Consider the following 25,441-nt stretch of genomic DNA (forward strand, 5'->3'; position numbering starts at 1 on the left):
TAGCCCATGGTATGTTGCAGGTCAAGAAGCAACAGTTAAAACTGGACATGGAAGAACAGACTGGTTCTAAATCGGGAAAGGAGTACATCAAGGCTACATATTGTCACTGCTTCCCCTAAAGTCTGCTAACATGGAGAATGTGGCTCTCTCCACCCTTGGTATTGCAGTACAAGGAAGCAGAGCTCAAGTCCTCCACATCCTGTGACCCCTCAAACCAATCCTTGAGCAAAATTCCTCTCTCCTTGCAGGTCCAAAGGTTCCAGCCATATCACATTCCACCCTTCCTTGGACTCAAAGTGCCTGTGGATTCCATGGACAATTCTCCCATGTTCAGTAAACATTTTCACACCCAACTGTGGCCTTCTTCTCTATGCCATCATTCTGGGTGACAACCTGCTCGTACAATATCCAGGTTTCACAATGTCTTGACTACCTCCTCATGTTCAATTACCTTCTTTTCCACTTTATTTCAGCCACACTGTATCATGAAAAAATTTTTAATGGTTCGAATTAAAAGGTAAACACAAAGAAGTCTCACTCCCCCATATCTACCACATCTTGTTCAAAGCACACAACCCTGATGGTTGACTATTAGGTTCTGATATTTCTTTTTTGTAAGAATTATTTATATCTATTCTTTTTGCACCCATATTTCTTCACAAATGCTACCATATTATATATACTTCTTATAAATTTCTTTCTCCACTTAACATACATCCTGGTTCAACATATCTTTTTTTTTTTTTTTTTTGCTATATTTCCTATGAATGTTAGTTATAGTTACCATTTTTATTTCTATATCTTTCTGCTCTTTTTTAAACTATTTCTTTTGGTATTTAAGAAGGCTTTGCTTTTCTTCTAGGCTTAAAATAATTCTGATATATTTTGTTTAAAAAAAAAAAAAAACAAGTTTACTTTTCCCTTTCTGTGGTTTCTACTCTTTGGTTTGTCAGTGCTGATATATTTTGACTGCACATATTATCTGTACAATGATGAATTTGTTTTAATTTCTACTTTTATTTTTTTGAGGGGTTGGTTTATTCCTACTTCATCAGAGCATATAATGCTTATACACTCTCCCTCTGCCCTTTGTTTTAACTTTGTATCTACACTAAAGTGTATTTAATGTGTACCATCAGTCCATGTGCCAGGGTTTCTCCAGTCTTCCTTGGGCTGGATAGAGCTCACCCTCTAGTTTCATTTGTGAATACAGCACTCCTTGAGTTCTCACATTTTTTAAACTGTTCACTTGAAGGATAACTTATCTAAATATAAAAATCTTTGGCTTGCACTTTCTATTGTTTCTTTAAAAACACAATGGAGTATTACTCAGCCATTAAAAAGAATACATTTGAATCAGTTCTAATAAGGTGGATGAAACTGGAGCCTATTATACAGAGTGAAGTAAGCCAGAAAGAAAAACACCAATACAGTATACTAACGCATATATATATGGAATTTAGAAAGATGGTAACGATAACCCTGTATGTGAGACAGCAAAAGAGACACAGATGTATAGAACAGTCTTTTGGACTCTGTGGGAGAGGGAGAGGGTGGGATGATTTGGGAGAATGGCATTGAAACATGTATAATATCATATATGAAATGAATCGCCAGTCCAGGTTCAATGCATGATCCTGGATGCTTGGGGCTGGTGCACTGGGATGACCCAGAGGGATGGTACAGGGATGGAGGAGGGAGGGGGGTTCAGGATGGGGAACACATGTATACCCATGGCGGATTCATGTTGATGTATGGCAAAACCAATACAATATTGTAAAGTAATTAACTTCCAATCAAAATAAATAAATTTATATTAAAAAAAGACAACAATAATAAAGAATTATGTAACCCTAAAAAAAAAGTTATATATGTTTATTCAGTTTGATATTATAATAAGAGATTTTAAATGACATAACACATAAAGTTACAACCATTGGGGAATTCAAAGAACAATTATTTTGAAGAAGAAACTTATAGAATTCAGGATTTATAAAATAATAAAGATAGCTTTAAGTCCAAAAAAATAAAAATAATGTTTGCTCCAAAGTTGTCTTGCTTTCACAAACTCTGATTTCAGCTTTTTCCCTTGTAAGTCTTTTGGTCTTTTTGCCTCAAGGCACAGAGATTTTTTTTGTTTTTATGATTAAAGTCTAGGAGTTTTACAGGATATGTCTCTGAACTGACCATCTGGGAGATTTTTTGAATTATTACTTTAAATAACATTTCTTTCACATTACTTTGTTTTTCTTTTTCAAGGACTCCAATTATATGTATGTGAGATCATCTTTGTCCATCATCTATAGCTATCAATTTCTCTGATTGTTTTCCCATTTTATTTTCATGCTCTTGACTATTTTAATTCATTTCCTCAATACTCCTTGCTTTATTTTTAATTAATTCTCCTTGTATTTTAATCTTCACTTATGAGATGATTTTCTTTTTCTTCTGTTTCTTTCTAGAGTTTGCTTAGTTCTCATATTCCTCCTCGTCTCTTCTGAATTTTTGAAGTTTCTTATTGGGGAGATTTTTTAAAAATAAGTGCTTATTTTATTATATTTAATTTTATTTTCTATTCTTCATGGTTTTAGATGAATTTTCATCAAGAGAAGTATTTTCTTATTTTTTGTCTTCTTATAGATTTTATGGTTGTTGTCCTCTATTTTTTTGTTTTTCAATATTGTGTATTTTATGGATTAGCAAAAAGAAATAATTCTATATAGACAGGTGTTGGGCATATGGTAGCTTACTAGTTTTCTCAGTTCAAGAGCACCCTCTTCTGTTGGTATAATAGACTATAATTTCTTTTAAAAGGGTACCATTGTGATAAGAAGAATTGGTTTCTCTTTTTATTTGTGATTCTGTTATTTGTTTAGATATTTGTTTTCCACTGTTCCCCGCCACGCCCCCACCTCCGTTTTTTACCTCACCACCAATTTTTTCAATTACGCACAAGTGGGACTCTCTCAAGATCACCATCTAGGTCCCCTGCACTTTCAAAACACTTTCTTTTGACTTGCAGAAGATAGTGTTCTGATACGCAAGGTGATATAAATTTAAAAATCTATTTCTACTGCCCTCTCTTTTTCATGAAGACTCTCTCTGATTCTCTACTTTAATATGTGTTCCAGAGTTGCCTTTGCAGCTATTTATTTCCCTTCTTCTCTGTTAATGACTTTCTGATATTCTTTATCTCTTAGTTATACTGTGGACATAGATCTGTTGGTTTTACTTACTCTCCTGATCTGTATGGTTTTTGGAAGATGTGTACAGTTTTGGATTCTGGTGGCTGCAGTTTTCTTCAATTGTGTTTCTGAGGGTCCTATCCTAGAATTTTTTACTTTTCACAAAATAAGTGACCTCAACTACTAGTATTCCTTTCATTAAGATTTATAGGCTAATGACTATCAAACTTTATTTTATTGCTGGGCTCCACATCTTTTGTTTAGTGACCAATAAGATATCCCAACAGGTAACACCACAGTCATCCCTCACTTGCGTGAAACTGAATTATCTTTTACTCTCTATATATTCACATATCTACTCCTCCTGTGTCCCTCATCTTGATAAATGGTACCACCCTCCAATGTACCCTGTCACTTAAGACAGAAGGATTCTTGTTACTCCTGGTCCCAGTCAGTCTCCAAGTACTCATGATTCTACCTCCTACATATCTCAAAGCTGTCTTGCACCACTCTCCAACTTACATACTTTAGGCCAGCATCACCTCTTGAATGAATTACTCAACCAGCCTCCTAACTGTTCCACTGTTGCTTCTTCTACTGCAAAGCCCACATAATTTTGATAAAACTTTATTTATGCCACCCCTCCTTCAGAAGGTCATATTGCCTTCCTGATATAGTCTAGCCCTATTATGTTTGAATGACTAGTCATAATCATCAGATGACTGTTAACCTGTCTACATTTCTCTTTCACCTGCTCTCTCCTCTCCCTTTCCCCTATGAAATGTAAGGGACAGAAACACTGTGGAAGATTGTAGCCTCCAAATTGGCCACAGAATCTACTCCACAGATGCTGTTCCAGAAACATACCACTCCCCATCAAGATATCACCTACACAAAAATAAAGGATAAAAACATATGATCATGTCAATAGATGTAGAAAAAAGCATTTGACAGAATTCAACACTCACTCATGGTAAAACTCTCCACAAAGTGGGTATAGAGGGAACCCACCTAAACATGATAAAGGCTGTATAAGACAAACCCACAGCTGACATCATACTCCATGTTACCAAGCTAACAACTTTTCCTCTAAGATCAAGCACAGGGCAAGGATGCCCTCTCTCACCACGTTTATTCAACACAGTATTGGTAACCCTAGCCAGAGAAAGTAGCTAGAAAAAGAAATAAAAGAATATACAAGCGGGAAAGGACAGTCTCTTCAATAAATGGCGTCAGGATAATTGGACCACTCTCTCATGCTGTACACAAAAATCAACTCAAAATGGATTAAAGACTTAAACATAAAACCTGAAACCATGAAACTCCTAGAATAAAACATAGGGGATAAATTCCTTAGCAATGAATTTTTTTTAATTTAACACCAAAAGCAAAGGCAACTAAAGCAGAAATAAACAAGTGGGACTACATCAAACTAAAATGATCCTACTTAACAAAGGAAGCCATCAACAAAATGAAAATGCAACCTATGGAATGGGAGAAAATCTTTGTAAACCGTATACCTGATAAGGGGTTGATATCTAAAATGCACTAAAGTATATTTTTAAAAATTCAGTTGTCTCAATAGTGGAATAAACAAGAATCTGATTTTATAAAGGGCAGAGGAACTGAATAGAAGACATAAAAACAATCAACAGGTATATTTGAAAGGTGTTAAACATTACTAACCATCAGGGAACTGCAAAGCAAAACCACAATGAGATTTTATGTTACATCTGTTAAAATGACTATCATCAAAACGACAAGAAACAACAAGCATTGGTGTGCATGTGGAGAAAGAATCTTTGTGCATTGTTGGTAGGAATGAATGAAATTGGTGCAGCCACTATGGAAAACAGCATGAAGTTTCCTCAAAAAATTAAAATTAGAAATACCATTATGATCCAGCAATCCCACTTGTAGGTACTTCTGAAGGAAATGAAATCACTATATCGAACAGATAAGCTGCATCCCCAAGTTCACTGCAGCATTATTTACAATAGCAAGACATGAAAACAACTCAAGTGTCCATTGAGGGATAAATGAATGAAGAAAATATATGTAATATGTAATATTTTTCATCTATACAAAAGAAAGAAATCCTGCTATTTGGGACACTATGGATGAATCTTCAGGGCATGACATTAAGCGAAATAAATCGGATAGAGGAAGACAAATACTGAATGAATTCACTTATATGTGGAATCTGAAAAAAAAAACCCACATAAACAAAATAAATTGGTGATTGTCAGAGGCAGGATGGGTTCAGGTCAGAGCAAAATAAGTGAGGGTGGTCAAAAGGTACAAACTTCCAGGTATAAAATAAAGAACCCCTGGGGATGTAATGTATAGCATGGTTCAGTTCAGTTCAGTTGCTCAGTTGTGTCCAACTTTTTGCGACCCCATGGACTGCAGCATGCCAGGCTTCCCTGTCCGTCACCAACTCCCGGAGTTTACTCAGACTCATGTCCATTGAGTCAGTGATGCCATCCAACCATCTCATCCTCTGTCGTCCCCTTCTCCAGCCTTCAGTCTTTCCCAGCATCAGAGTCTTTTCCAATGAGTCAGTTCTTCACATCAGGTGGCCAAAGTATTGGAGTTTCAGCTTCAGCATCAGTCCTTCCAGTGAATATTCAGGACTGATTTCCTTTAGGACTGACTGGTTGGATCTCCTTGCAGTCCAAGGGACTCTCAAGAGTCTTCAACACCACAGTTCAAAAGCATCAATTCTTCAGCACTCAGCTTTCTTTCCAGTCCAACTCTCACATCCATACATGACTACTGAAAGACCAAAGCTTTGACGATGGACCTTTAACTATGGTTAACAATATTGTATATTTGAAAGTTGTTAGTGGAGTAAATCTTTCTCTCTTTTTAATATCTTTTTTACTTATTTATTTGGCTGCACTGAGTCTTACTTGCGGCACACAGGATCTGGCATCTTCAGTTGCAGTGTGCAAACTCTTAGTTGTGACATGTGGGATCCAGTTCCCTGCCAAGGGATTGAACCCAGGCCTCCTGCATTGGGAACAGGGAATCCTAGCCACTGGACCACCAGGGAAGTCCTGAGAGTAGATCAGTAGATCTTAAAAGTTCTCGTCACAAGAAAAAAAAAAAAAATGTAACTACATGAGGTGATAGATGTTAACTAAACTTCTGGTGATCATTTTATTAAATATATATTAAATCATGTTGTATACCTTACATAAATACAATGTTATGTGTTTATTGTATTGCAGTAAAACTTAAAAATTAAATTTAAAAATAAATATAAAGAAAGTCTAAGCATAGCTGAAATTCTTGAAGGTAGATAGGTGCCTGGGGGAAAGAGGACTTGGGGAGGGCAGAAGAGAGGAGGAATAAAGGACTAATATTTCCATTATAAACAATGAAAAAATACTTAAAAAATAAATCTATTTTAATTATTTTAAGTATGTGTTTGATTTTAAATAATTAAAATAGCTTTTTTTTTCTCCATCTGGAATTTATATTGGTATACAAAGTGAGATAGAGATCTAACATCATAGTTTTCCAACTGCCTATCTAGTTGTTATCTAGAGTAATTTTAATTACAGAAAAAAAAGCTGCTCTTTTTTTCCTTCTTCTCTTCTCCTTCTCATATTGTTGTCTTTTCATGGAGCACTGAGAAACAGAAATATATGGTCAGACACACACCTCATCCCTCTAATTCTTTAAGGCCAGTTCCATGCCCTTAGATAATTTATAGCTACTTACATTCGAGTCACACTACAGATAATCAGAGAGGTCAGAAATATCAGGTGCAATAGCAGAACTAAGTTTTTAGAGGATTTTGGTGATGGACACATTGAGAACCTTTGCTTCACATAAGTATTTCCTGGAGACCTCCAGGGGCTCTTCATTTATTGTAAATTAAACAGCCTAGCACATGCAAAAGTATTTTAAATCATTGGGGGAAATGCAAATTAAAACCACAGTGAGATACCACTGTACACTGACCTGAATGACTAAAACCAATAGATATATTAAAATACCTATAACACCAAATGTTAATAAGGATTTGTAGCAACTAGAATTCTCATAAATTGATAGTAGGATTATAAAACGGTACAATCTCTGGAAAATTTTCTGGAAGTTTCAGATAAAATTAAACATACATTTATTACTATAACCAGCAAATTCACTCCTAGATCTTGGTCAAGATAAAATATAATGTTGCCATTCTCCCAAATCAACCCACCCTCTCCCTCTCCCACAGAGTCCAAAAGACTGTTCTATACATCTGTGTCTCTTTTGCTTTCTTGCTTACAGGGTTATCGTTACCATCTTTCTAAATTCCATATATATGTGTTAGTATACTGTATTGGTGTTTTTCTTTCTGGCTTACTTCACTCTGTATAATAGGCTCCAGTTTCATCCACCCATGATATAGGATGCTTGGGGCTGGTGCACTGGGATGACCCAGAGGGATGGTATGGGGAGGGAGGTGGGAGGGAGGTTCAGGATGGGGAACACGTGTATACCTGTGGTGGATTCATGTTGATGTATGGCAAAACCAATACAATATTGTAAAGTAATTAACCTCCAATTAAAATAAATAAATTATATATATATATATATATATATATATATATATATATATATATAATGTTGCAAAAAGACTTGTACAATGATGTTTAAGTTGCTTCATTTATCATAGCTCCAAACTGGAAGCAGCACAGGGCTTCCCAGGTGGCACTAGGGGTAAAGAACCCGCCTGCCAATGCAGGACACATAAGAGACGCAGGTTTGATCCCTGGCTGGGGAAGATCCCCTGGAAGACGGCATGGCAACCCACTCCAGTGTTCTTGCCTGGAGAATCCCATGGACAGAGGAGGCTTGTGGGCTACAGTCCATAGGGTCGCACAGAGTCGGACATGACTGAAGCAGCTTTGATCTGAAGCAGCACAGGTGTCCACTAATAGACTAAACTGTGGTATATTCGTATAATGAAATAGTACTCAGAAATAAAAAAGGACAACCTACTGACACAAACAACATGAGTGAATCTCAAAAACGTTTTGATGATTCAAAAAAGGTATTATGGGCTGATTCGTGTCCCCCACTCCCACCTCCAAAATGTTTATATTAAAGCCCTATTAGTGGTAATACCTCAGTATATGACTGTTTGTATATTGGGCCTTTCAAGAAGTAATAAAGGTAAAATGAGGTCTCATGGGTGGGCCTTAATGCAATATGCTGTTTTTTCTAAGAAGAAGAAATTAGGACACAGACAACACAGAGACAGAGGGACAGCCATGTGAGGACACAGCAAGAACATAATAATTTTCAAGCCAACGAGAGAGACGCCAGCATCTTGATCTTGGAATTTCAACCTCTAGAACTGTGAGAAAATGCATTTCTGTTGTTTTTACCGTTAGTCTGTGAAAAAAATTTTGGCAGCACTTGCAAGCTGATACAGAAGCTCTACACAGAAGAATACATACAGTATTATTCCAATTATATTATGGAGTTCTAAACAGGTAAAACTATTTCATAATGGAAAAAAACTTCAGAACAGTAGTTGCCTCTAAGGGATGAACCAGGGCATTAACTAATTGGGAAGGGGCATGCCAGAAGTTTCTGGTGTGATGGCAAAGAGGTTTGGGTTACACAAGTACATGCATTTGTCAAATCTCATGGATGTTCTCTTAAGATTTGTGCATTTCACTATGTATAAATGCTACATCAAAAGATAAAACCCATAAACAATCAACAGGCCCCGCCTCTGATGTGAGAAGCTGTAGTGTCCCCTTTTCTGCCTTTCCTCTCTAATTACAGACCCAAGCACCAGTGGTGCTATTGTATTTTGTATTTTGTGTTTTTCACTTGGATATTTGCTAAAACCCATCAAGATGAAATTCCCTGGCTGACATGCTTCTGCTGTGCTCATCAGCCAAGAAGGATTAGTTGAAGCATGAAGCTGAGTGGAAAGGAGACTTAACTTTTTCCTGAGTAGGAAAATTCATTTGTGAGTACATGCTCAGTCTCTCAATCATGTCTGACTCTTTGCAACCCATAGACTGTAGCCTACCAGGCTCACCAGGCTCTGTCCATGGGTTTCTACAGACAAGAATACTGGAGTGAGTTGCCATGCCCTCCTCCAGTGAATCTTCCTGACCCAGAAATCGAACCGCGTCTCCTGCGCCTCCTACATTGGCGCAGGCAGATTCTTTATCACTGAGCCACTGGGAAGCCCAGCTCAGCTGTACCACTCGCCAAAAGAGTTTTTGATCCTTGACTGTAGCACATGTGGTGGATTGCAAAGCATAAACCTATCAGTCAGGGCCCTGAGTTGACTGAGAGGAGCTAATGCTTAAATTTTCTTTGAGGAGTGAAGACATAGAAATTTGCAAGGGGATAGATGATAGCAGTTCAAGATAAGAAGGTCTGTCTTCCTTAAGGTGGAAAATAAAGAAGCCTCTGGACTTTGGTTCAAAGCTCAGGTACATTTTGTTTAAAGAGGAAGAAAAGCTCCAGTGCTCTGACCTACGTCTTCCTATTTATGGGTTGTCTAGCCTGTAATCTAGACACTGCTGCTGCTGCTGCTAAGTCGCTTCAGTCGTGTCCGACTCTGTGCGACCCCACAGCAGCCCACCAGGCTCACCCATCCCTGGGATTCTCCAGGCAAGAACACTGGAGTGGGTTGCCATTTCCTTCTCCAATGCATGAAAGTGAAAAGTGAAAGTGCAATCGCTCAGTCGTGTCAGACTCTAGCGACCCCATGGACTGCAGCCTACCAGGCTCCTCCGTCCATGGGATTTTCCAGGCAAGAGTACTGGAGTGGGGTGCCATTGCCTTCTCTGAATCTAGACACTAATATGCTATTTGTTGAGAAATTCCATTCTTTGTGCCTTTAGGGAGATTCCTGTTAATTTCTCAAATGACCTTAGGGCATCGGCTGCATAATCTACTTGGCATTTTTGACTGTTTTTGACCCAGATATCAAGTTCATTTGCCTCTCAGTGAGTCAAATCTTTTTTACATCACTAAGCCTCCTCATTCAACCAGAAGGAAGTGGGTGGGAAGCATAGCTAAGGGTAGCCCACAGTGTTATGGCTCAAATCTGATTTTAGAAGCAGGAAATAAACAGTAGTCCCTAATCTATACGGTTTAGGATGAAGCATAGTATAGGATCTTTATTTCTGTTGCTAGAATTCTTCTTCCAATTGTCAGTTTGTGAATAAACCTGAAATAGATTTTTTTGCTTAGCTTGCAACACAATAGCACTTTTAAAGAAATCTCTTACTCTGTGAAGTACTCACTTTTCTCCTATTAATTCTCCTGTAAATAAAAAAGACATTGCCTAGAACTGACTAGAATTTTCGGTATGGTCTTTAAGATGAAGGCTATTCTAAATCCATGGAGCTATTCAAGTCTGTCTGAAACAGTCCGCCATTGACTGTGAACCCAATATCTGGTTATATCAATACTTCCAAAGACTCTTTATGAGATTTCCCCCCTACAATTCAAATCCTTGCTTCTAGGCCCTATTTTTTATTAAGGATATTACAAAAAAGTATATTCTGAATCCCTTTTATGTCTAAGAATAATATCTAGTAAATACATGAATAGTTCCTTAAATAAACAAAATCCTTACAAAACAGACCGATATGTAACATCTAAGTTGGAAAATTGATGTGAGGAATATTAGCTTCTACTAATAACTGCATTCTCCTGTCCAATTTTCCTTGAGCACACACTGGATTAGGACTTTTACTCCATTTATGTACTCTTGATGAGACAGAACTTCAAAGACAATCTATTCCTCCATATATATGTTTTAATTGAGTCCTCTCTGTTTTGTCATTCTCTACTTCACATACGTGTATTAAACATTCTTTCTTCAAGTATAGATGACACTTAATTGATGCCTCAGTAATCCCTTTCCAAATCTGTCTGTTGCTTTGATGCAGTGAACTATGAGACCCATTAATTCCCCCCAGTAAAACTATGATACTTTATCTCAGTCCAAATGAATGGGGCCTGGAAAATTCTAGAAATAGCAATGACCCTATCAATAATGTAGGGCTTTATAATCCAAGCCCCAAGAAGTAAATAAATGAATATTCTTTGGGCCTGGTTGTATTCTTGATCACATTTTTCACTGACTAAATATTATTTCTCAGTATATGGCAATATTTTATTTATTTATCTTGGATGCATTGGGTCTCTGTTGTTATGTGTGAGCTTCTCATTGTGGTGGCTTTTCTGGTTGCAGAGCACAGGTTCAGGTGTTGTGGTGCATATGCTTAATTGCCCAGCAGCATGTGGGATCTTCCCAGACCAGGGGGTGAACCTATGTTCCCTGCATTGCCAGGTGGATTCTTAACCACTGGATCACCAGAAAAGTCCAAGGATATGGCAATGTTGAAAGCAAATGAAAAATGTCCATGAAAACAATTCTTCCATGTTCAATCTCTCAGACCCCCCTAAATTCCAAGCTAATGGAAAAGCAATAATTTGATACACACCAAATGTCAGCTATCCTCACAAAGGGAGCTTTTGAGATATTGAATCAATATCATAAACTGTATACTTCTCAATCCAAGTACATAAATGTAATAAGTGTCAGTGTGTATATGCTGACTGATAAGACACAATTCCTTTTTATGGGGCAATCCATTTAATAGATAACTGAAGATTCTGTTCTCTGACTATTCATTAGATAATACCACACTGCTCATAGGAAATGCAAGCCATGGCCACAGTTAATCCAGATTTTCAGTTTTAGGAAGCCTGAATTTATTAGATCACTCTGCCCATCTCTCCAGACCTTTTCTCTGCAGAGTTGGATGAAAAAGGAGCCCAAGTTGTTAAACTCACTCATCATTATAATTTCACAATAACTTCACAAATATAACCTGTTATATGATAAATGTCAATTTCATTCATCATTACAACTTTACAAATGCAATCTCTATGATAAATCTGAATGTAATTTCATATATATTTTTAAGGGGTCAGTATTCTTAAATATTCAAAATCAGTCTATTGCAGTAGCCTCACCTATGAAGTGCTAAGTGAAATGATTTCCTTCTAAAACTTAATTGCAACTTCATCAACTCTGCCAGAACTGTACCAGCACATATTTATTAAAAAAATAGAACAGACACAAGCTGGTTAGGGTAGAATGGTCATTTCTACCACAAAGGATTAATAACAAAGGAAAGAATTAACCACTTATTCAAAATTGCCATTCAGGGGGAAAAAGGAGTTTTTTAAAAATACATCAGATAGGAGATAAGTCATAACCCATCTTGGCCATGTCCATTCTAAGGAAACCAACTTGCCTACTCTGTGTCTTGATGTAACAGTATGTGTAGAGAAAAACAATCTCCTCTTTTTCCTTGAGTATCTCCCTTAAAGTTATTAAGTTCATTTTTCACCCAATGACTCATAAATATCTATTTCTAAAAGATATTTAAAAGATCTTAAAAGAAACCTCAGTGGTGACAACAATAAGCAAAAATACTGGGGAAATTGTTGCCCATGGTAAGATTTTTGAAAAAGACTGATAGCAGCCTAAATATCCATTAAATACTAGAAAACAGTGGGATATCACAGCCTAAGCACAAGGATGACAAACATGACAAGTGACAAGAAAAACAAGCAGTAAATTTCCCGTATGCTCAGCTATCGTTAGCTAAGTGATGAACCTATATACCTTATGTATAAGTGAACAAATAACAAGAATCTCTCATTATTTCAACTATTCCAAAGACTGTTAGAAGAAATATGCCAACATGGCAGTTTTATTTCTTTTTAGCAGCTTTACTGTTAATTGTAAATTAACAGGTGTAATTGCATACAAAAAAAGTGCATATATTTGACATATACAACTTGACAGGTTTGAAATATGCATATATCCATGAAATCATCACTATAATCAAGGTAATAAACTTATCTGTCACCTCTGAAAGTTTCCTCCTGCCCACCTGGTAATTTTAAACACCAAAAGCATAATTACCTTGGGGAATTCAGGTAAATAAATGTTCCCAGGGGAGTGGTAGCATTCATATGGCTTCACTATGCAGGACAAATCGTGTATATCTTGTAGACTCCAGAAATCACCCCCATTAAGTGAAGGGGGGAGGGTATGTACAAACATAATGTATTAGCAACTTCATAAATAAAGATATCCCCAAGAGAAGACCTTTTTTTAAAATATATATTGAAGCTTAGTTCATTCACAATGCTGTATTTGTTTTAGGTGTACAGCAAAGTGCTATTTGGTTATTACAGAATATTCAGTAGAGCTTCCTGTACTATACAGTAGGTCCTTGTTGAGTATCTATTTTACATATGCTGCTGCTGCTGCTAAGTCACTTCAGTCATGTCCGACTCTGTGTGACCCCATAGACAGCAGCCCACCAGGCTCCCCCGACCCTGGGATTCTCCAGGCAAGAACACTGGAGTGGGGTGCCATTGCCTTCTCTGATTTTACATATAGTAGTGTGTATATCGGAGAAGGCAGTGGCACCCCACTCCAGTACTCTTGCCTGGAAAATCCTATAGATGGAGGAGCCTGGTAGGCTGCAGTCCATGGGGTCGCTAAGAGTCGGATATGACTGAGCGACTTCACTTTCCCTTTTCCCTTTCATGTATTGGTGAAGGAAATGGCAACCCACTCCAGTGTTCTTGCCTGGAGAATCCCAGGGACGGGTGAGCCTGGTGGGCTGCCGTCTATGGGATTGCACAGAGTCGGACACGACTGAAGTGACTTAGCTGCAGCAGTGTGTATATGGGCTTCCCAGATGGCACTGGTGATAAAGACCTGCCTGTCAATGCAGGAGATGTAAGAGCCATGGGTTCAATCCCTGAGTGGAGAAGATCCCCTGGAGGAGGAAATGGCAATCCACTCCAGTATTCTTGCCTGGGGAATCCCATGGACAGAGGAGTCTGGCAGGCTACAGTCCATGGGGTCGCATAGAGTTGGACATGACTGAAGTAACTTAGCACAATGTGTATATGTTAATCCTAAACTCCTAATTTATCCTTCCCCCCTCCCCACTTTCCCCTTTGGAAACCATAAGTTTATTTTCAAAGTCTGTGAGTTTGTTTCTCTTTTATATATAAGTTCATTTGTATCATTTTTTAGATTCTATATTTAAGTGATATAATATATTTGTCTTTCTCTGTCTCACTTCACTTAGTACAATAACCTCTGGGGCCATCCATGTTGCTGCAAATAGCATTATTTCATTCTTTTTTTAATGGCTGAATAATATTCTATTGTATATATGTATCATATCTTCTTTAGCCATTCACCCATCAGTGGAAATTTAGGTTGCTTGTATGTCTTGGCTATTGTAAATAGTATTGCAATGAACATTGAGGAATATGTATCAAGAAAAGATCTTTTGATATGGTTATGATTAGCATCTGCTTAAGATCACTAAGTGAAGCATTCCCAAGCTGGTTTATACAACTAATACTAAAGAGATTATAATTTCCTGCCTGATACAAAAAAAAAAAAAGTGAATTCCATTATCTTCTCAAGTTTAAGAATATTCAATCTATAAACTGTGAAAGAATAATAAATCTGTGAAAATTCAATTTCATGATTTTAATTTCATCATACAGTACATATGAAAACATACAAAAAATAGAAAACGTGGGCAATAAAAACTAAGATTGCTGATTTACCTGTTGCTTTCATATAGGAGGAACTTTAATCACAAAGACAGTGGGGCTAAATTCAGAAAAAAGCAGTTGCCTGTCCATGTTTTACCTCATAAAACAGAATGAAACCACCAATGTGGACATAGGCAGAAAGGAGACTTTGACACACATCATTTACTCTCCCTCAGTTTAGAGAGGCACACTGTCCATCAACTTAAGAAGTGATCAGTGAGAAGTCATCAGAGCTTCTCCATTAATATTCAGGCCAAATTTCAGAGTAGACCACAATATGAGTTCCCATCCCTCTCCACACTCTCCTCCAGTAAATCTATAAAAATATTTAGGTATTGTCATGTGCATCATAGAAATAGCTTCTGAAACTGAAGAAGTTTCCTTCTCATGCCAAAAGAGCCTCATTAGAGAACAGCTCTTGGGGAAGGCACTTTGCATGTTGTGTTGTCCTCTGTCTGAAGAACCTACACCTCCCCAGCAGACAGTGAGTAGCATGCACAGTGTTGGCAAAAAAAAAAAAAAAAAAAAAGAAGAGGAAGAAAAGGACAAGGAGAAAAAGGAAAAAAAGAGAGATCCTTGGAGCTCAAATTAATGCAATCTCATCCTCCTGAATCCTAAAATAAACAAACTTTGGAAACCATATTATATCAAAAAACAGTAGAAATGTTTGCAAAACTGCTTGGAGTCCTCAGCAAGATAATAGGACATATGGTGTATATGATAAAGGAGAGGGGAATTTAGGGGAGGTTGGATACAAGGTTGGGTGTGTGGCTGAGTCTTTTCGTTGGTCACCTGAAACTATCATGACCTTGTTAATCAGCTATACCCCAATACAAAATAAAAAGTTTTTTTGAAAAAAAGGAGCAGCAAGGAATATGTAGAATAGACTGGAATTTAAAGATAACAAAGAGAGTTAAGGTAAGAATAGGGCTTCCCAGGTGGCTCAATGTTAAAGAATCTGCCTGCCAATGCAGTAGACACAGAAGACACAAGTTCGATCCCTAGGTCGGGAAGATCCCCTGGAGGAAAAAATGGCAACCTACTCTAATATTCTTGCCTAGAAAATCCCATGGACAGAGGAGCCTGGTGGAGTGCAGTCCATGGGATTACAAAGAGTTGGACATGACTGAGTTCACACATACTCCCTAAGGTAAGAATATATCAGGCTCAAGTAAGAAAGCAATATGCAATAAATTAAAAAGTAGAGGCAGGATAGAACAGAATTTACACAGTTTAAATTCAGTAATTGGTGAGAATAGATTTGAGAAGCTATTTCAGAATGCAGAGAAGAAGAGAAATATTAAAATATTGAGTCAAGATAGAGAGAAAAAAGTGTATCCATTATAAGAAGCCTAGATGTTCACAAGGAAGATACAAGGCAGTGGGAAGAAACAAGAAGTTAGAAACAACACAGTAACCAAAAGTACAATGAAAAATAATCTTCCCAAACTAAACCAAAATGATGTGTGAATAGATATGTATTTATTATATACATGTATAAGTCATTATTGGCGCTTAATTCTATAATAAAAAAATACACATAAATGAGACAAAGATGAATGAAACAAAAAGGGACACCTGCCATATTCTTGCCTTTGTGGATGATTGGAGAAACAAACAAATAATCACATGAATAATATGAAATCACAACCAGGTGAGACAGTAGATTGTATTCCGAGAGCATGCGATGAGGGATTTGACCTAGTCAGGAGGTCCCAGCAGGTTGGGGAAGGTTGATTCATGCTAGGTCTGAGAGATAGTGGGAGTTAACCAAGGAACAGGAGAGTCCCCGCAGAAGGGATAGCATGTGGGAAGCCCTTTAGTATAAGTGAACACAGCATGCTTGAGGATCTATATGAAGGTCAGTGAAACTGGGGCCCAGAGACATAAGACAAACATAGATGACGATGAGGAGGGAGGTAGGGACGAGACCACCCAGGGCTCTGTAGGGCAGAGACTTCAACCATTTTTTTGCACCATGATCTGCAGTAAGAAATACTTTCTACATCATAGCCCAGTACACATACCCATATGTACATATATAGAAATCAATTTGCTAGATCATAAAACAGTTTTTATATGGCTGATTCATGTTGTTTTATGGCAGACACTAACAAAACATAGTAAAATAATTATATTCCAATTTTTAAAAAAGAAACCATGACACAGAATACAATAGAACCTATTAGAGAGGTTTTCTCATTATAAGAGTAGGCAACAGTTTGTGAAATCTTTGGTTTAGATTTATGCTCATTGTATATGTTTTATACATGTGTATATACATACACACAGTCACATGTATGTTTCATATATATAATGATTTTAATGCTTTTGTAACCTAACAAATTGACTTCATGATTCATCAGTGGATCCCTACCTGTGTTTGAAAATTTTTGAGGTAAATCCGTGTTAGAGATTTTGCTCTTTATCTAAAGCTACTGAGGCAATTTAACCAGATGCGTGAGGTAAACAAAATTTGAATTTGGGGCAGAAAACAATTTCTCTGGCTAGAGTGTGTAGGTTTGTAAAGAAACAAGTCAGAGGCTCTTATGTGAGGTGAGAGTCCTAGTAAGAGATAACAATTGAGACCTCCAAGAGACCTTGGAGGGTAGCAGAGGAGAATAAGAAAGATTTCAGAGATGATCAGGAGGAAAAAGTCAACATAACTTTGGGATAAGATAAATATGGACGTAATTATCAAAGATGACTCTTAGGTTGAAAAGGGCCCAGAGTGAAATATTGAAAAGAACCCGAGTGACAAAATGTTGGACTTACAAAAACAAACAGAACCATCTAACAAGAAAACCTCCAGAAAACACATGTCACTAACAAAAATCAAAATTTGGCTGGCTTCTAACTGTTCTTTTGCAATGTGAAAAGCCAAGAGGCAATGAAAAAATAAACCACAGAATATTGAAGGAAAAATGTTGGTGAGCTAAAGAGGTTATGTTAAGCCAACTTGCTATTCAGGCATGAAGGAAACAGAAAGTTATTATAACATACAGACAGGCTGAGAAAAATGTATCTCCACAATTTGGGAGAAAAAAATCACTTGAAGATGCTATGATCTGTAGACAAATCCAAATTTTAAAGTCACAAATAAGAAGACCATGGTAAAATGAAAGAGAGAGACAGAAAGAAAGAAAGGGAAGGAGGAAAGGAGAAAGGAAGAAAAGATTAACAGGTGATATTGAAACCAGTTAAAATAGAATTGAGTTGAAATATTGTTAAAAATAAGATAAAACTGTAACAAGAAAAGAATTCCTGAAAGGGAGCTATAACATAAAAATGATGAAATTATAACAATAAGGGGATGAAACACAAATGATATTAAGAGGGAAGATGATTAAGATCATGCTAAATTCCTCGCCTAACACAGGGGGGAAATGACTCAAAGGATGCAATTACTCTAAATTCTGATGATTAGAAAAGAAAACTTAGGGTATATTTTTAATAAGTATAAGTATAGCCAGAAGTCAAATGTAAAACACAAGGTAAATCTTCAAAATCATTGAATTTTAAAATATACAATACTGTCAAAGTAGTAAAAACCAGAAAAAGAATGGGTGCATAAAGAAGCAACTAAGGTAAAAGCAGAACAAAACAAAGTAAATGTTAACATGAAACAGAAAATATCAAACATATCACTTATGAGAATAAGAAAGCTGAAGCTTCCAATTTAAAGATGAGGAATCTTAGATTATGTTAAATTCAGTTATAAACTTACAAACTTACATAAATGAAAGTATACTTTACTGTATTTAAAAAATGAATAAAATGTCTTTCAACAAATTTTCTAAGCACATACAACACAATTCTGTGACACAGTTTAATGTATCAACAGTTTTCAGTGGGTCAAGACACATTGCTTGCAAAACACTGATTTAGAAAATAATGAGGATGAAAGTGAAAGTAGAAACTTTGGAAAAATTACAACATTTATTTAGGAAGACAATTTTCAAGGTTTTATTTAAACCCAAAAAGTCAGAAGAAAACATATAACCTAAGGAAAATTGAAAGAAAGAAAATTTCAAGTAATTAAAATAACTAAATAAATTTTACAATAACAGAAACTGCTTTTAAAATGCCAAGAGTTGGGTTCCTCAAAAAAAAAAAATAATAGTACCCTTTAAGAAATTTAGCAGAAGATAAAAAGCATGAACATAATTAATAATAAGAGCATATATAATAAAGAAACATGGGAACGTTTTAAATTGTGAGAGAATACTTTATACAAATAGTCCATACAACTTTATATATATATATATATTTTAATATACAAATTCTAAATATGGTATGGACAGTTTATAATAAAATATAAATTATCAAGATGACTCAATGGGAATAAAATATCTTAATAGGTCCGTAACTATGGACAATATTTTTCAAATTTGAAGAAGTGTCTTCAAGAAAGGCTCTAGAATCACACAGCTGTATAAATGAGATCTTTCACGTATCAGGGAACAAATATTTTTCATGCTCTATGAATAATTTTAGAGTATTTAAAATGTGGAATGATAGTTTTTAATGTTTAATGAAACCAATATATTCTCAATATCAAAATGTCAACAAAATATTAGAGACACATGTGTAAAGTGAAAGCTGCACAATTTTGATTATAAACATTGGTAAGAAGGAACTAGAAGGGAATCCTAACCAACCAAATGTTATCAGTGTGAGCAACTACTATTCTAGGTCAGAAAAGATGAAGTCTTGATATGTAGCATTGAGATTCAGGCTCCTTTTAAAACAAATTATTGAAAAGCTGTATCTCAGCATATAGCAAATTAAACACTTCAAAAGGAGAAAACTTAACTGTAAGAGATGACACCATAAAAAAGCTAGAAAAAAAATTAGAAACAGAAATTTTGGAATAGGGAAGGCATTTATAAGTTTATTGACAAAGAAGAAAACATAAAGGGAAAAGTCTTTATTAGCAAGACCTTTTATTTTATTCTTTTCCTCATGTTTTTTCCTCTTCACTAATATCTTTCTGACTGGTATATTGGTATTAATAATAATAATTTGCCTAGGTCTAGAATCCTGTAGACAGAGGACCCTGGTGGGCTACAGCCCGTAGGGTCACAAAAAGTCGGACGCTACTGAAGAGACTTAGCATACAGCATGCCCAGAATTTAATAAGGGCAATCACCAGCCTAATTAAACTTCAGCTTTCCAAAGCTGAATAAATAACTGAATCTGAGAGAAAGATTTTATAGGTTAAAAGGCAAGAACAAAATCATTACAGAGCCAATAAACTAAATAAAAATTAAAGTTTTCAACACTAAAGATTAAAGCATAATTCATAAACTATGAAAATACTTGCAACAAATATCAGAAAGTGAAGATATCCTTAATAAAATTTTCTTTAAATTTTCCAACAATCAAGAAAATGAATTCTAACTTATTCACATAAGCAATTATTAGCTGTTACAATAGTTTTCATGGGAAGTCATGATTTATTATTGAATGGAAAACTAACACAAAACTAAATATTGATTAATAGATCCAGACACAGATAACCTCAATTCTAAAACTATATATGTAGTCATATTTAAACATACATACCTCTGTGTATTATACATAAATTTATATTCATATATTTATATGAAAAGCCTTCAGAAAGGTATTAAGTTGGAGGTAGCAGAAAACCATGAAATTCAGGAAGTCTTCATTTTTGTAGTTAGCTTGCAGTTAGTTTATTCACATTGATCTTCTGGTTGAAAATCTTGCGTTCTGGTCTTCAATGCAGGATGCCACTAGGTCACTCCTCAAAAAGTTCCCCAAAAACACGTATAATAAAAGCATAATCTCCACAATTGACACATCCACGTTCCATTCAACATTCCCAGTAGGAACCGGGCCGCAGGAAGAACTGATGGCTGACAAAGGCCGTGGAGCAGCAATGTCCAGCAGCTGTGAGCCTGACCTGTGTCTGATTTTTGCCATGATTTACTCTCTGTACCATGATGATGACTGATTCTGGCCCTAATAGGAATCAGATTTCAGATAATCCACTCAAGCAGTCTGTCAACCTTGCCATAAGAGCAATTAAAGGCCTCGGGAAAGTAGAACACAGCTTTTATTCCATTAGCAGAATAATATGAATTGTATTAGATTCTTTGGACAAAGCACAAAAACTACAGAGTTTTTGTTTTGTTTTGTTTTCACTTTAAAGATTGCATACTTAAACTTTTCAGATTTCTCTTGTTTTCAATTCTCACTACCTGCTCATTTAGCTTTTTTAAAAAAAAATTTTATTGCAGTATAGTTTTTTACAATGTTTCGTCAGTTTCAAATGTACAGCAAAATGATTGTTATACATGTATTCATTCTCTTTCAGATCTCATATAGGTTATCCCAGAATATTGATTAGAGTCCCCTGTGTTATCCAGTAGGTCCTTGTTGATTATCTCTTTTTGATAGTAGTGTGTGTGTGTGTTCATTCCATCTCGACACAGTCTGGTTCAGCTCTGGCTGCGTTACTGAACCTGCATTCCCCAGAACCACAAATCAGTTCCTCATCACTATCCTCAAAGGCCCTTGGTTCAGTGCTCTTTCTTCTTGCATTCCCTGCGGCTTTCGACAGGTTTCCTCTTGAAGTAATCCTCTTTTGGGGAGTAATCCTCCCCAAAAACACGTATAATAAAATCATGATCTCCACAATTGACACATCCACGTTCCATTCAACATTCCCAGTGGGAACCGGGCCGCAGGAAGAACTGATGGCTGACAGAGGCCGTGGAGCAGCAATGTCCAGCAGGTCTGTCCTCTGGGACAGCTGTGAGCCTGACCCGTCTGACTGACACAGGTCAATGCCTGACGAGGCGACACGAGGATTCCTGTCCTGCTGTCCCTGCCGATTCCTTCTCCCCCATGTAGGCTTTTCACAAGATCGCAACCTTTGCCCCTTCTCTCAGTCATGAATACTTTCTCTTCTGGACAAAGCCATCAGTTCTTATTAATTGCATATTAAATATTCATATACTTCAACTATCATTTCTACAAAGATGACTTCAAATCATTAGCTATCAGAAACTCCCTTCTTGAGATGCAGGCCCCTGTCTCCAAAGGCCCGGTGGCTGGTTCATGCAAACATCCCACCATTGCTTCAAACTCAAGAAACTGAAAATTCAAGCCCCCATCTCCCCCAGAGGGCAGCTCACCTGACTTCTCTCCAGTTCACAGGCCTCTCAAGCACCCAGGCCCAATACCCCTGAGTTATCGGTGAAACTGTCATTCAGATCCACAGATCTAGCTCTGCTTCTCCTTTGGATTTGTCAGCTTGGTTATTTGAGTGTTCTTGGCCTTGATGTTCTCACCTGTAAAATGGGGTTAAAGTGACTTCCTAGGGATGTATTAGTTACAATTTTTTTTTCTTCACTCAGCCCACATCCTGCCATATAATAGACACTCATTAAATATCTGCTGACTGACTGAAATAATGAATGAACAAATACTTGAATTAATGCAACCCATTCTTCTTTTGAATACACTGTAGCATTTACTGCACGCTGTATCATTTGGCTCAGATTGTGTATTAACCAACCTTTCGTTAGGTACATTTTCACTGCATGTGTCCTGACTTCTTGTGTGCTTGGGGTGTGTGTTGACTTTTTAGACACACATTTAGATTTTGGGGAGTGAATACCTTCCTTATCCTTCCCTATTCCCAGGGCCTAGTGAGATCCTTATTATAGCAGGTGTGCACTAGTATTGGACTTTGCATCCTATTTGTAAGTCTTAAGTGTATTGCAGCTAAGTTTTTCCATTTACGGGAATTGATGCACATTATTTTGCAAGCCCATATTGTTGAGACTTTTTTTATTCATTCTTCAAATCATGACTCACACCTTGTTGGTTCAGAAACTAACACCAAACAGTGATTTTAATGACACGCTAAAAGAGAATTTAGTCAAGCAAGCCTTCTCACTTTTCAGATTTGCTTCAGTTCAGCCATAAAATTCATTCCCTGTTGGATCTCAACGGCCAAGGGCACCTTCACTCTGATATATGTAATTTAATCAGACTGCTTCTGGCTATGTTGAGCTAAACTATGCTGTGGAATTGCAACTATAGATTGTACCCTAAATTGGGGCATTTTAAAAATTGTCTTTATTCACGGTGACATTTCTACACTCAAGCAAACAACAACTTTGCTGTCTTTCTTCCTCCTGTCTTAGGAAGACTTCTCTCCCCAGAGGGAAAAGCAAAGTAAAGCAATGCAATGATACCCACGCACTAGCCAGTGTGGCAGTTATGATGAAAGAGGAAATGTGTGTGTGTCAAATCTTTGGGCTCTCTGGTCTCTATGAAGAGGACTTTTCTGTAGAATTTGAGTGGGTGAAATTGCTGCATCGCCCACAAAAGTATTTTCATTACCCATTTCCCAGCAGACTTTACTCACAACTCTGTCTTTATTACTCTGAATATTGGCACATCAGATGTGCTAAGATTTTTTTTAAAAATCAAAACGAATGAGTGATGGACGCTTCCCTGTTGTGTCTGAGCCCAAATGGTAACTTACCAGCCCATCTTGTAAATTACAGGTACCTGCCTGGGCCAGACACATCAAATACAAACAAGACACATTGAACACAGATGTCCTAGGCAAAAAGGCACAGCGTATTTATTAGTCTGAGTGACTCTTTAATTTCCCTTTCTGGAATAAACTCCTCCAGGGATGTGGCTTAGACAAATCGTGTTCCCTCATAACTTATTTTTAAAATAACCCAATATAGAACTTTCAGTACAGAGGGCTCAAGAGGATAACGATGAAAAGTATTTGTTCTTCAGTCGCTCAGTCCCAGCTCTTTGCAACCCCGTGCACTGCAGCACGCCAGGCTTCCCTGTCCTTCACTGTCTCTTCACTCTTCACTTGAGTTTGCTCAGACTCAAGTCCATTGAGTCGGTGATGCCATCCAACAATGTCATCCTCCGTCACTGAGAAATATCCCAGTGCTGGTTTTCAAGGGTGGCTGTAACAAAGAACCACAAACTGACTGGCTTCGACAACAGAAATGTTTTGTCTCAGACTTCTGGAGGCCAGAAGTTCAAGATCAAGGTGTCAGCAGGGCCATGCTCTTTCTGAAGGCACTAGGGAGGAATGGGCACCAGGCCTCCTGCCCAGTTTCTTGCAGTTTGCTGACTTTGTGGTGAAATTACTACAATCTTCACATGGCATTCTCCCTCTGTCCCATGTGTCTCTGGGTCTAAATTTCCCCTTTTATAAGGACACTAATCATAACCATCTTAATTTGATTATCTGCAAAGACTCTATTTCCAAATAAAGCCACTTTCACTGTTCTGGGAGTTAGGACTTGAGCATCTTTTGTGGGATCACAATTCAGCTCATGACAGCCCAGGCAGTCACCGCAGTAGATGTCCAGACATGAGGCAGAGCAGCGGAAGTCAGAGCAAAAACCACAGGCAGCCAGGCAACCGTGGTATCTGAAGGCACAGAAGGGTCAAAGGGTCAAAGGATCAATGTCCTCACCTCTTCTGAATCCTAATTCATGCTTTTCAGTTATGTCATATTTTATCTTTTTTCTAAAAAGTACGCAAAACTGTCCATAATGGAGAAATGGTGATCCTTAAATAACCATAAAAACAAGCTTTTCCCCTGAGAATCACCATGAGAAGAGAGCTTTGGGCATTACCAGTCCACTTGAAGGTTACTGGACATTTTAGAAATTAAGCACAAAAGATGCAGCCTTCACCCGACATCATTTTTTTTAGGAAGAAAGGAATGCAGCCCTTTAAGTTGACAGGATACACACCAGAGTAATAAAGGACAACATTTTGAGAATGGGCATTTGATATTTCACAAGAAAAGGCTAACACTTAAAACTATACAAGCTTTCTCCTTTGAAATATGCACATAAAGAAATTTGTTTTCTTTTCATTTGGACATTACTTGCATATTGTATTCAATGCTAATAGCTTACCATGAATTAAGTGGCTTCTCAAACTCAGTACTTTTCTGATAATAAACATAAATAATACAAGATAAACTAATAACTAGCATTTTGTTCTCCCTATGTGCCATGCTTGGTCCTAAGAGTTTGTCAAGTATTAATTCACTTAACCCAGAAAGTCGGGTTCTGGAGCCTGTGTTTCATAATATTAACTTCCAAATCTATTATTTTTCAATGTTCCAGTATGCCAAAATATGGAAATTGAAGTTCTTTTAACTACCCTCTTAGGTATTATTGCCACCTTGAAGTTGTTTACTGAAACCAACATTATCAGTTTTCAATCCCTACAAGTATAAACTCTCTATTTATTTAACTTTCCTGATTTTGTTTTGGTTTTGGCTTTATGCTGCTCTTTCTTGGGTAGATCTGACTAAAGGAAGACTGGTTTCTTTAATCTTCTGATTTTGAGAGATATATTAGGGTTCAATCAGTGTATGTACATTCCCATACATGCATGTATATGCAAATATACATGTACACATATGCATGTGTATGTACACATGCATATACATACATGCATATACACATATACATATATACCTCATTTATATACATATATACATATGCATTTTTATACATGTGTTTATATTTATGGGCTTCCCAGGTGGCACAGTGATAAGGAGTCTA

General features: G+C 36.9%; 1 long non-coding RNA gene across 2 annotated transcripts in view; it reads left to right on the top strand.

Moving 5' to 3' along the window:
* LOC147365668 (uncharacterized) overlaps positions 1-25,441 on the top strand; it is a 292,745-nt gene that overhangs the window by 246,826 nt on the left and 20,478 nt on the right. The window contains exon 9 of one of the 2 annotated variants that reach the window (XR_015132644.1): positions 249-353. The exons of the other annotated variant lie outside the window; for it this stretch is intronic. This is a non-coding gene — a long non-coding RNA (uncharacterized LOC147365668). Of the gene's footprint in view, positions 1-248; positions 354-25,441 lie in introns of those variants that run through there. 2 annotated transcript variants of the gene reach the window in all.

This window comes from Bos grunniens, chromosome 9 (assembly GCF_055505025.1).
Source record: "Bos grunniens cultivar Pamir isolate PY7600 chromosome 9, Bosgru_T2T1.0, whole genome shotgun sequence".
Lineage (NCBI taxonomy): Eukaryota > Metazoa > Chordata > Mammalia > Artiodactyla > Bovidae > Bos > Bos grunniens.